Raw genomic sequence first — 12,905 nt, 5'->3', positions numbered from 1 at the left:
ATCAGTTTGCAACATCAGCCAGCTGTTTTTGATGCCCTATAATCAGTGTAAGTAAATTAGATCATATGTCTTGAGACAATAAGAAAGATAAGGTCAATACTCTGCTTTAAACATAATCAATGTGTGACCCTGGGACCACAAAATCACTAATTTTTTGGGAAATTTAAATTTATGCATCTGGAATTTGATTAAATAATGGCTTTACATTAAAGGGGTGGTCCACTACGATATCATATTTTAAACTTTAGTTGATGTGTAATGTAGCTGTGTGAACATAAACATCTCTGAATGTAATACGCTCAAAGTTCTATGCAAAGGGAGACATTGGCTTTTACAGAGTTAGCTTAGAAAAGCCTACAGCAAATGAAGTTTGGGGACTACAAAAAAATACACCCGGGCTAGTGAGATCACAAACGCTTTAGGTTACGCACATTTACCACACACATACACCCCACACAGCAAAGTCATTGTGTTTTGCTGCCTCCTAGAGCTCAGGTAAGTCTAAACTGCAGCAAAACATATATAATTATGTCCTTTTTTTGGTGGTGGATTCCAAGTTATATATTCCCAGTGAGCTTGAGTTCTGTGTTTCTGCATCTTGGGCTTTAGGGATTTGGCCAATCACTAAAATATAAAATAACAGAATTGACAGACATCTTTTGAGGGCCAATGTTACTAAACAAGGTTATAGTGAGAAAAAAGGTCAAGAGAAATATATATAGTAGAAGTGAAAAGAGAGAGATGAGCAGTGTAAAATTAGGTACAGTTGAACAGCTGCATCCCTGCTGTGAGAGAAGGTCGAGCTTCAGTGATTCATGAAATAATAGCAGCCACATACAAACATCTCAGAATCTCAGAATTTAACCTTTAAAGCATTCTTGAACATTTAAAAAAAAATAATAATAATAATAACAATAATAATTATATATATATATATATATATATATATATATATATATATATATATATATATATATATATATATATATACACAGTTGAAGTCAGAATTATTAAATTATTAGCCCACCCTTCCTTCCTTCCTCCTTTATTCTTTCTTTCATTCTTTCCTTCCTTCCTTTCTTCCTTCCTTTCTTCTTTTTTTTCCTTTCTTCTTTCCTTCCTTTCCTTCCTTCCTTTCTTTCTTCCTTCCTTCCTTCCCTTCCTTCCTTCCTTCCTTTCTTTCTTTTTTCTTTCTTTCATTCTTTCCTTCCTTCCTTCCTTCCCTTCCTTCCTTCCTTTCTTTCCTTTCTTCTTTCCTCCTTCCTTCCTTTCTTTCTTTTTTCTTTCTTTCATTCTTTCCTTCCTTTCTTCCTTCCTTTCTTCTTTTTTTTCCTTTCTTCTTCCCTTCCTTCCCTTCCTTCCCTTCCTTCCTTCCTTTCTTTCTTTCTTCCTTCCTTCCTTCCTTCCTTCCCTTCCTTCCTTCCTTTCTTTCTTTTTTCTTTCCTTCCTTCTTTTCTTTCTTTCTTTCTTTCTTTCTTTCTTTCTTTCTTTCTTTCTTTCTTTCTTCCCTTCCTCTTTCTTTCTTTCTTTCTTTCTTTCTTTCTTTCTTTCTTTCTTTCTTTCTTTCTTTCTTTCTTTCTTTCTTTCCTTCCTTCCTTCCTTCCTTCCTTCCTTCCTTCCTTCCTTCCTTCCTTCCTTCCTTCCTTCCTTCCTTCCTTCCTTCCTTCCTTTCTTTCTTTCTTTCTTTCTTTCTTTCTTTCTTCCTTCCTTTCTTTCTTTCATTCCTTTCTTTCCTTCCTTCCTTCCTTTCATTCCCTCCTTTCTTTCTTTCATTCCTTCCTTTCTTCCATCCTTTCTTTCCTTTCTTTCTTTCTTTCTTTCTTTCTTTCTTTCTTTCATTCATTTGAAAGTTAGACTTACAGCCAGTTAAATAGCTCTCTGGGTGAGCAGTTTCCTGGAATCAAAAAAAAACACACACAGAAGTATACAAACATTCCAACACCTACTCGTATTACCCATAAATTGAAGGCTAATTGAGAAAAACTGAAAGGCAGGTGAGGGAACTGTCAAATAATGCACGCAGCTTGTTAGTTGACTCAAACATTGAGTTGATATTTCTACTGTTGTCAAGAAAGAATGTTTAGAGATGGCCAGTGAATGCTTTTAATCAAGCCAGTCTTCTTTAAACAGGTTTTGTGATCAATTGGCAATCAGTGTCAGCGTGTCTTTAACTATAGTGTTTGTTTTCAGGAGAAGGAGTTTGGCAGGCTTGGTTCCTGATCAATGGTTCCATACGACCATCCCGTTAGGAGAGTGAATACTGTAGATAATCCAACAAGATGACTAAGACAACACTGTTACCCATTTGACTGCACCAAATTGGTCTTTTCCTGTGTGCTGAAGTGAATACTTCGAAAAGTTTAAACGGATAATAGTCTGTAGTTCTTCACAGGTCACCTCACTGAAGCATAGCCCCCTTTTAGAGGCACGTTTGGCCCAACCCAGGCTTAAACAATTAGCAGTGACAGGAAACATTTGACATTGAGAGAAAGCACCTCTGTTGGTGTGCTATTGCTCCTGTGGACAATCACAATGGTCAGACGCATAAGGATTTGGGATGAAACATTTGCTAGTGCAACATTATATCACTTGTGTTTCATTCGTATCCACTGGTCTTCGATTAAATTCTAAGCTTAGTTTGAGTTTGGGTTTAAGAAAGTATCAAGTATGGATTGAACTCACACACATTTAAAGGGATAGGTTACCTAAAAATAAAGTTTTGCTTTTAATTTGCTCACCCTTAGCCCATACAAGATGTAGATAACTTGTTAAATGTGCTGTATGTAAGTTTTGACTCTTCTAAAGCATAAAAATACCATAATATCTTCGCAGATATTTAAGAAACATGCCAAGTGAACATTCTTGTTTATCTGAAAACATTGCTGAAGTCAGATATTCTGCTTTGAAAATGTGTTTTCCACCTTGGAACACTGTCTTTGTTATGGTTCTTTTAACCTATCCAATGCAAGTTTAGCCAATTATATTTCAGCATATATCAGCCTTGGTGGAAAACTGTATATTTCAATAATTAATTCAGAATGGCTCTCCAAGCATGCGCCCGTGATTGAAATGCAACCTCTGTTGGACAGTAGCAGACTCCGAAATGAGAAGCCGATTCAGAGTTCCACATAAAGGGGTTATTAATTAGCAAATAATATAAATATCATGAATTTAAACATTAGGTAAGCAGGTTACATTGTAACCCCCGTGTCCTAACGACACGCTTCGTGATGAGATATACAGTAATAAGCAATTTGGCTGTTTGCACCAGATAAAACACAACAGAAATTTAAATACAGCCATTCGGAAGCACAGAACATGCACTCACTCATGAAATAGTAAGGTTTATAATCTAATAATACATATTCTGCCTCTTTAACATTATTAAATGTTCATGCTGAATCACTATGTGTTGGTTTTGAGTTACAGTTCTAAAGTTCAATTTCAAACAGTTTATTTTATTTTCAAGATCTGAGATGAACTATCCGCTGCTGCTCTCAGTAGTAACAAATTGTCATGTAAAATGGAATTTAAACTCACATTATTAGCATTTAACACTGAATAATATAATATATGAATTTGAAGTGTTGCTTAGAACAAAAACTCATTTTAATATGGAAAATATTCCTTCTATCGCGTGCCATTGCTTTTATTTAAAACACAACTTAAATCAGCCTTTAGGCTCGATTGTCAGACTCACTTCTCAATCTGGCAACCTGCACTTGCATTTGTTTTGATAAAGGAATGTAATACCTAGTTCAACCACTGGGTGTCAAACTTACATACGGCACCTTTAAGAGTATTTTAGCAAAATGTGTGGTCCATGGAAAATGGCTACTGATGTTTTAAAAGTAAAAGGAAAAAAAGGGATCTGTGCAATAAATTTGTTAGCGGAATACCAGTTGAATTTAGACATGGGTTTTTAACCCAATAAGGATGGCAAATTCTATTTAATTATTTCTGCCAGTTGACTGAAGAGGCACTATAGTCAGCAAAATGAAAATGAGTTTCGTCTTGTCACATGTGAGCTGATGAATCAATTTACCTGATAATACCTCAAGAACCACAGGTATTAATTGTAAATGTCTGTTTTTATTTTCAAAGTATTTGTAGCAATTACCTTCAATTTGAGTCTTTTACAGATGCTTTTACAATGAGGATATTCTGAAATTAGAAATTCTTCTCTTTTCATGCACTGTACTGCCCCCCCCCCTCCCCACTATATACAGTTACAATCAATATACAGTTGGAAATATGTCCCAGGTGATGTTTAATGGAGAGAATGTTTTTTTAGCACATTTTAAACACAATAATTTATAATAACTGTTTTATTTAGTCTTTGCTGTGATGGCCGTACATAATATTTTTCTAGTCATTTCGTAAGATACTATTATTCAATGAACGTGCCTTTTAAAGGCTTGATTAGGTTAATTAGGTTAAACTCCTAAAAAACAAACAATAAAACAAAATAAGTAAAAAAAGGAAATATTGTGAAAATTCCTTTGTCCTGTTCACTTGGGAAATATATGGAATTCACAGGAGGGCTGTATTTGGGAAGAAGCATATTCAGTCAAAGTTTGTAAATGACTTCAAAAATATGAGTATACAGTTGAAGTCAGAATTATTAGCTGCCCTGAATTATTAGCTATCTGTTTATTCTTTCCCCAATTTCTGTTTAACGGAGAGAAGATTTTTTCAACACATTTCTAATCATAATAGTTTTAATAACTCATTTCTAATAACTGATGTATTTTATCTTTGATATGATGACAGTAAATAATATTTTACTAGATATTTTTAAGACCCTTCTATATGGCTTAAAGTGACATGTAAAGGCTTAACTAGGTTAATTAGGTTAACTAGGCAGGTTAGGGTAATTAGGCAAGTTATTGTATAAAAATGGTTTGTTCTGTAGACTATCAAAAAATAGCTTATAGGGGCTAATAATTTTGTCCTTAAAATGTAAAAAAAACATTAAAAAAAATAAAACAACTTTTATTCTAGCCAAAATAAAACAAATAAGACTTTCTCCAGAAGGAAAAATATTATCAGACATACTGTGAAAATTTCCTTGCTCTGTTAAACATAATTTGGGAAATATTTAAAAAAGAATAAAAAATTTAAAGGGGGGCTAATAATTCTGACTTCAACTGTAGCTAACAGTTATCACCACAGTATTTGTGTGTTAAAATACCACAATGGCTCTTTATTTTAAAAGAACAGCATAATTAAATTAGTTTTCTCTGCTGATGTACGTGATTTCTCCGTATTTTTACTGCATGTGATCTGTAAGTGCCCTTTATGCACCAAATATCGCTTATCCGTGCAATGTTGGGCTCTAGGGAAATGGTCTGCCCCGTTTCCCTCTAGGGGACCCCTTCATTTACCCAGCAGCGCTGTGGGCTAAATGAGAGCCACATGTACCCTGCTACCGTGGATCACAAATGAAGTGTTCTTCCGGTGGGTGACCTCTGACCTCACCAGACGCTGCTTTGGGTTGATTTGAGCAGCACCCAGAAGGTCTCGGTGGCCTGTTCCCACTCAGCACCTGGACCTGCACCTTAGACCTGCTCACCATACTTCAACACATTCATATATACACACACCACAGATCGCTGTACACAGTCCTGATCGCAGCTTCATCCAGCAGAGATCTGTTGCATTCTCTATGCACCGCCGCTTATAAACACTCCGTCCAGCTGCTCTTCCACATGTGTGCCTTTGACTTTTGAACCCATAGATCCTATTAGTGGTCTTTGATTGTTTGCCACACACTTTAGGAGTCACTACAAGTGTTATTATATATCCAGTGACTTGTGATTGCCCAGAAATACAAAAAAAAAAACATATTTTAATTGATTTTATTATTTTAATTGTTTATATTTAACACTTTACTATAAGCTTCATTAGTTAATGCATTTACTAACATTAACTAATCATGAACAAAACTTGTATAGCATTTATTAGCCATAATTGAACATTTACTAATGCATCATTAACATCCAAGTCCATGCTTGTTAATATTAGTTAATGCACCGTGGGTTAACATTAACTAACAATGAACAACTGTATTTTCATTAACTAACGTTAACTAACATGAAATACTGTGGTAAATGAATTGTTCATTGTTTGTTCGTGTTAGTAAATGTATAATTAACATTGACTATTAAACCTTATTGTAACGTGTGACCAATGCCTATTAAAATTATGCAAATATAAATGCTTAAAATTGCAGAAAATAATGGAAATATTCATGATCTTATAATTATTATTAAATATTTATTTATTTGCAACCATAATGCTGTTTTACTTACTGTTTGAAAGTTTTGGATCATTTTAAATGGTTTAAATTGTTTTGAAATTTTCCAAGGCGGCATTTATTTATTTATTTGATCCAAAATACAGTTGTTGTGAAGTAATATGATATATTTTAACACTGTTTTCCATTTTAAAACATTTGAAAATGTATTCCTGTGATGTCCAAGGTGAATTTTCAGCCTTCAGAAATCTGATGTGCTAGTTTGGTGCCTAAAAAACATTTCATATTATTTTCAGTGTTAAAAACAGTTATTATGGAATGCTTTTTAATATTAGATTTAAAAAAAAAAGGTTCAAACCATTTATTTAAAATTTAAATACTTTGTTGCATTATTTTTGTAATGGCACATTTGATCAATTTATTGCATTCCTGCTGAATACAAGTTAGTTAGTTTGTTTAAATGTTTTTATTTATTTCAATGTATTTATTTAATGTACTGTATGTATGTACAGTATGCCTGTGTTTATGTATGTATTTTTATTCTACAAATATGCAGAAAATATTTAAATTAAATTTAAAATTTTATCAGAAACATGATTTGATGAAAAGTTTTATGAGCAATTTATAAACCTTTATAATAACCTCTATATAGTGATGTTTGGGTTTCTGATTTACAGTGCATCTGGAAAGTATTCATAGAGCTTCACTTTTTCCAATTTTTGTTTTTGTTTTACCGCCTTATTCCAAAATGGATTCAACTTATTTATTTCCTCAAAATTCTACACACAATACCACATAATGACAATGTGAAAAAAAATATTTTTTTGAAATTGTTGCAAATTTATTACAAATAAAAACCACATGTACATCAGTATTCACAGCTTTTGCCATGAAGCTTTAAATTGAGCTCAGGTACATTCTGTTTCCACTGATCATTCTTGAGATGTTTCAGCAGAGTAATTGGAGTTCACCTGTGGTAAATTCAGTTGATTGGACATGATTTGAAAAGGCATACACCTGTCTATATAAGGTCCCAAGGTTGACAGTGCATGTCAAAGCACAAACCAAGCATGAAGACAAACGAATTGTCTGTAGACTTCTGAGACAGGATTGTCTCGAGGCACAAGGCTGGGGAAGGTTACAGAAAAATTTCTGCTGCTCTGAAAGTTCCAATGAGCACAGTGGCCTCCATCATCCATAAGTGGAAAATGTTTGGAACCACCAGGACTCTTCCTAGAGCTGGCCAGCCATCAATAACCCGATGGTCACTCTGTCTGAGCTCCAGCGTTCTTCTGTGGAGAGAGGAGAACCTTACAGAAGGACAACTGTCTGTGCAGCAATCCACCAATCTGGCCTGTATGGTAGAGTGGCCAGATGGAAGCCACTCGCCGTCTAGAATTTGCCAAAAGGCATCTGAACAAAGTTCTCTGGTCTGATGAGACTAAAATTTAACTCTTTGGATTGAATGCCAGGTGTTACGTTTAGAGAAAACAAGGCACCGCTCATCGCCAGGCTAATACCATACCGTTTTTCAGCAGCAAAAACTGGAAGACTAGTCAGGATATAGGGAAAGATGAATGCATCAATGTACAGAGACATCCTGAATGAAAACTTGCTTCAGAGTGCTCTTGACCTTTAGGGGCGACGGTTCATCTTCCAGCAGGACAATGACACAAAGCACACCGCCAAAATATCAATGGAGTGGCTTCACAACAACTCGGTGAATGTCCTTGAGTGGCCCAGCCAGAGCCCAGACCTAAATACTGTTGAACATTTCTGGAGAGATCTGAAAATGGCTGTACAGCGTCACTTCCCATCCAACCTGAAAGGGCTTGAGAGGTACTGCAAAGAAGAATGTGCAAAAATTCCCAAAGACAGGTGTACCAAGCTTGTGGCATCATATTCAAAAAGACTTGAGGCTGTAATTGCTGCCAAAGGTGCATCAACAAAGTATTGAGCAAAGGCTGTGGATACTTATGTACATGTGATTTTTCAGGTTTTTATTTTTAATATATTTGCAACAATTTCAAAAAATCTTTTTTCACATTGTCATTATGGGGTTTTGTGTATAGAATTTTGAGGAAAAAATGTATTGAATCCATTTTGGAATAAGGCTGTAACATAACCAAATGTGGAAAAGGTGAAGCGCTATGAAAACTTTCCAGATACACTAATTGATAATGATTTATTTGAATTACTTCATTTTATTATTTTGGTTTTTTGATTTTATTCTATTATTTTTCCTATTTTTAATTTTATTTAAATGTATTTATTTTGTGGTGACGCGGTGGCGCAGTGGGCAGCACTTTCGCCTCCCAGCAAGAAGGTCGCTGGTTCAAGCCTCAGCTGGGTCAGTTGGCATTTCTGTGTGGAGTCTGCATGTTCTTCCTGAGTTCGCGTGGGTTTTTTTCAGGTTTCCCCCACAAGTCCATAGACATGCAGTACAGGTGAATTGGGTATGCTAAAATTGACCGTAGCCTAGTGTATGAGTGTGTGTGTGAATGAGTGTGTATAGATGTTTCCCAGTGATGGGTTGCGGCTGGAAGGGCATCCGCTGCGTAAAAAACATATGCTGGAGAACCCAAGATTAATAAAGGGACTAAGGCGAAAAGAAAATGAATGAATGAATTTATCTTATTTTATTTTTTATCATATAAGTTTTACCTATTATTAATTTTATTTATTTTCTTTTCTTTTTTTAGTTTTTCATTTATTTCTTTATTTTATAATTTATTTTCCAAACAGCTGCTAAATAATTTCATAGAATTTGAAATGTTTTATATTTGAAATCAGAACAGTATATGGTCAAATCAAAGAGTACAGACAGAAGATAGTGCCACGGATGTTTTTGTCCGTCTGCAATAGTTTCCTCCCCTGGGCTGAGCCTTGATAAATGGCTTCCCTCTCCACACTATATTCCAAGAGAAAAGTCAACAGACACACACACACGCACTTGCACTTCCACAGGCTCTAAAAGAGCTATAAATGCATCATCAGATAATGAAGAGCGTAACGGTGGTCTTAACAGAAAGGCTCTTTCTTTAAATGATCAAGCAGCTGTCAGCTTTTTACTACTAAACCGCTATGATGAAAAATTATATACTGTATTTTTTTCCATACTAAATGGTGCACCGTGAGGGAAGTGAACTTGTTATTTGATTTGATTTAAACCAAAGCGATCTCCTCAATTGACTTTGAAGTGAAGCATGAGATATAAGATTTTCAGCCGGCACCTTCATCTGTGAAGCCGCATATTTCATGCATGCACGGACCTCTTAATGAACATCTTTTTTTTTTTTAAGACATGTGGAACTATTCATTTTTAATGCTAGCTAAATGTTCAGTGATAAATACACTGAGATGATCATAAGGAAATATTCATCATAATTAGTATGGCATGAAATGAATTGACTTAAAAAGCGTAATTAGTACTATAATACAGTAGTTTAAATTTTTTCCAATGATTACTGAACAATCCTTAATAACAGAGGAAACAATATTCTGCAGTATAATCAGATGTATAATAAAAGTTTTAGGTATAAAGAGTTTTTAAGACCTTTTTCTTTCAGTGATTCAATATTTTGAATGATTTAAATTAATTGATAAAGTTGTATTCTTACTGGAAAATGTAGAATAAATGAACTTAAAAGACAGTAAATAAAAGATACATGTCATAGCATTACAGAAAGAAAAAAGATTTTCAGGGGGTCCAATGGAAATTCTGTTGTAAATACATTTGATGGTGTTTGCATTTGTGGAATGCTTCTCTGGAGTGTTTTCCTTCTGCTACCTTTAAGCCATGCCACAATGAAATTTAAAGCTGGATCTACAAAAAATTAAATAATTCTATTTCAATATTTAATACTGAAATCAACTCAGTGTAAAAGCAGGCTGAATTTCATTATGGCTTGTCAGGGTGTTGTGTTCTTCTCAATCAGAAATGTTGAGTGGTTCTTTCTTTATTCTGTACCCATTTCTCTCGTCCCTTTTTCAGGGTCCACCTGGACGAGCAGGCTTTCCGGTAACTTTCTCATGTCTGTCTGTCTGTCTGTCTGTCTGTCTGGATTTCTTGCACTTCATCTTCCTCTAATTATGTCTTAAGAGGCTGTATCCAAATAATTGAACTCAAAAATGGACTTTATATTTAAAACATTTCATTATTTATTATTAATAATTATTTATTCTTTAATTCGACAAGCATTTCAAACTTCTATCCTATCCAAATACAAATACAGCTTGTTTATCAGGACACACTGAGTTCTTCTTTTCAAAGGGCCTGAGGGAATACAACTAGCACTTTAAAAAAGACTTGTTTAAATGACCTATTTAAATGAGTTGAAACAATACAATTCTAAAAATACAACTCAACTGTTAATGTTCAATCTACTTAAATGTGTAAAAACGATTAAGTTAACTTAATCAATTTGTGTTGGGACAACATGAAGGAATTGTGTGGAACTCAGTATTTTTTACAGTGTATGTAAAATACATTCATTCATTTATTTATTTATTTATTTATTTATTTATTTATTTATTTATTTGTACAATACATTTATTTATATATTTATTCATATTATACACAATAGATTTATTTATTTATTTATTTATTTGTTTATTTATAAAATACATTTATTTATTTATACAGTACATTTATGTATTTATACAGTACATTTATTTATTTATTTATTTATTTATTTATTTATTTATTTATACAGTACATTTATTTATTTATACAATACATTTATTTATTTATTTATTTATACAATACATTTATTTATTTATTTATTCAATACATTTATTTATTTATTTATACAATGCATTTATTTATTTATTTATTTATTTATTTATATAATACATTTATTTATTTATTTATTTATTTATACAGTATATTTATTTTTTATTTTTTTTTATTTATACAATACATTTATTTATTTATTTATTTATACAATAACTTCATTTATTTATTTATTTATTTATTTATTTATTTATACAGTACATTTATTTATATATACAATACATTTGTTTATTTATTTATACAATACATTTATTTATTTATTTATTTATACAATACATTTATTTATTTATTTATACAATACCTTTATTTATTTATTTATTTATTTATTTATTTATTTATTTATTTATACAATACATTTATTTAGTTATTTATTTATACAGTACATTTATTTATTTATTTATTTATACAATACATTTATTTAGTTATTTATTTATTTATACATTACATGTATTTATTTATTTATACAGTACATTTATTTATTTATTTATACAATACATTTATTTATTTGTTTATTTATTTTAGTTTTTAGCTATTTAACAGTCGCTAATTTAAAAAAGTGATACCAAGAGTGGTTGATCTGTTAAATTATTTGAAAAAAAAAAAAAAATAATAATAAATATATATATATATATATATATAATATATATATATATATATATATATATATATATAATATAAATATATAATATATATATATATATCATTTAGTCATTGTTTAGTCATAAACTGAACTTTTTGCATAAACAATCAAATCGAGTGGTCTTTATATTAGACTTTTTCAATAAAACCTTTCCATTGTGATGCCTTTATTATGATGTAAAAATGAAAGGGATAAATCTAGAAGTTCAAAGTAGTGCAGGAGTGCAGTGTGGGCTTTTAGACCTCACTATAGTTTAGCCAGTCTTTTAGCTCAGCTTAGCAAACGAGTCTCAATTTCCTTCAAGTTAGCACATTGTATTTTATCCATGATTGTATTCTCTCAGGCCCTTTGGCGATTGTCTGAATCCACTCTTCTGAATTTCTGCTATAATTCTAATATTACTGACCAAAAACTCAAACACATCTGCCTTTCATTATGGCATGCATGCAGAAGCTCATCTTATATGTGAACTCTAGCCCTACCTGCCAATTATAACCTGCAAACCCCCATCGCTCATGACAGCTCTTCTTGTGAAACTTTACCATAAAATCTTTCTTTGCCTACCTCTTGTTTAAATTGTTGACAGGCCTGGTCAAAGTGTAGATGTGATCCCTGCCAAAGCTTTTGATTGATTGTGTCGTCAGGAAATGAAATGCAGTTTTTGTATTTTGGTATGGATGGAAAGTGGGGGGGCAGGAAGAGAAGGGTGGCAAGTGTTTTACTCAAAGTGTGTCCATTAGATTAGTTCTTGAAAAAATATTGATATTGGCATTCACGCTCTGTTGAACTATTAAGGGATACTTGAGGTTTGTATATTTAAGCTTTGCTGCACATTCACATGTATATATGGCCATTTAATACTCCTGATTTGCAGTTAAGCACTTTAGGGCTCATTTGGATAAGTCTGGACTTTGTAGTGTAATTCATCAAGCTACTTCTAAACTTTAAATGAGTTAGCATACTTTGTATAATTGAATGGTTTTGTTATTTCTCTGACTTTTCTGCTATACTTAAAGTTGAATTTAGCTTAACTAGGTTATTAGGTTAACTAGGCAAGTTAAGCCCAGGTCAGATCAAACTCATTTGTTATGATTTCGGCATGATTGTCTTGACATAATGTGTTGTGGGGATTTGTAAACAACAAATGGGTGTTGTGACACAAGATTCAATTATTTTTTCTTGTGTAATGTGACATAGTTCACAGCAACCAA

General features: G+C 32.6%; 1 protein-coding gene across 1 annotated transcript in view; it reads left to right on the top strand.

The window, feature by feature from the left end:
• Nucleotides 1-12,905, top strand: part of LOC130239328 (collagen alpha-1(XIII) chain-like) — a 43,397-nt gene that overhangs the window by 1,592 nt on the left and 28,900 nt on the right. The window contains exon 2 of the mRNA XM_056470433.1: nucleotides 10,254-10,280. The gene's annotated coding sequence lies outside the window, so the exon portion shown is untranslated. The remainder of the gene's footprint in view (nucleotides 1-10,253; nucleotides 10,281-12,905) is intronic.

This window comes from Danio aesculapii, chromosome 13, assembly GCF_903798145.1.
Source record: "Danio aesculapii chromosome 13, fDanAes4.1, whole genome shotgun sequence".
In the NCBI taxonomy this organism is placed as follows: Eukaryota; Metazoa; Chordata; class Actinopteri; order Cypriniformes; family Danionidae; genus Danio; species Danio aesculapii.
Note: the sequence above shows the minus strand (reverse complement) of the source record. Positions and strands in the feature narration are given on the sequence as shown.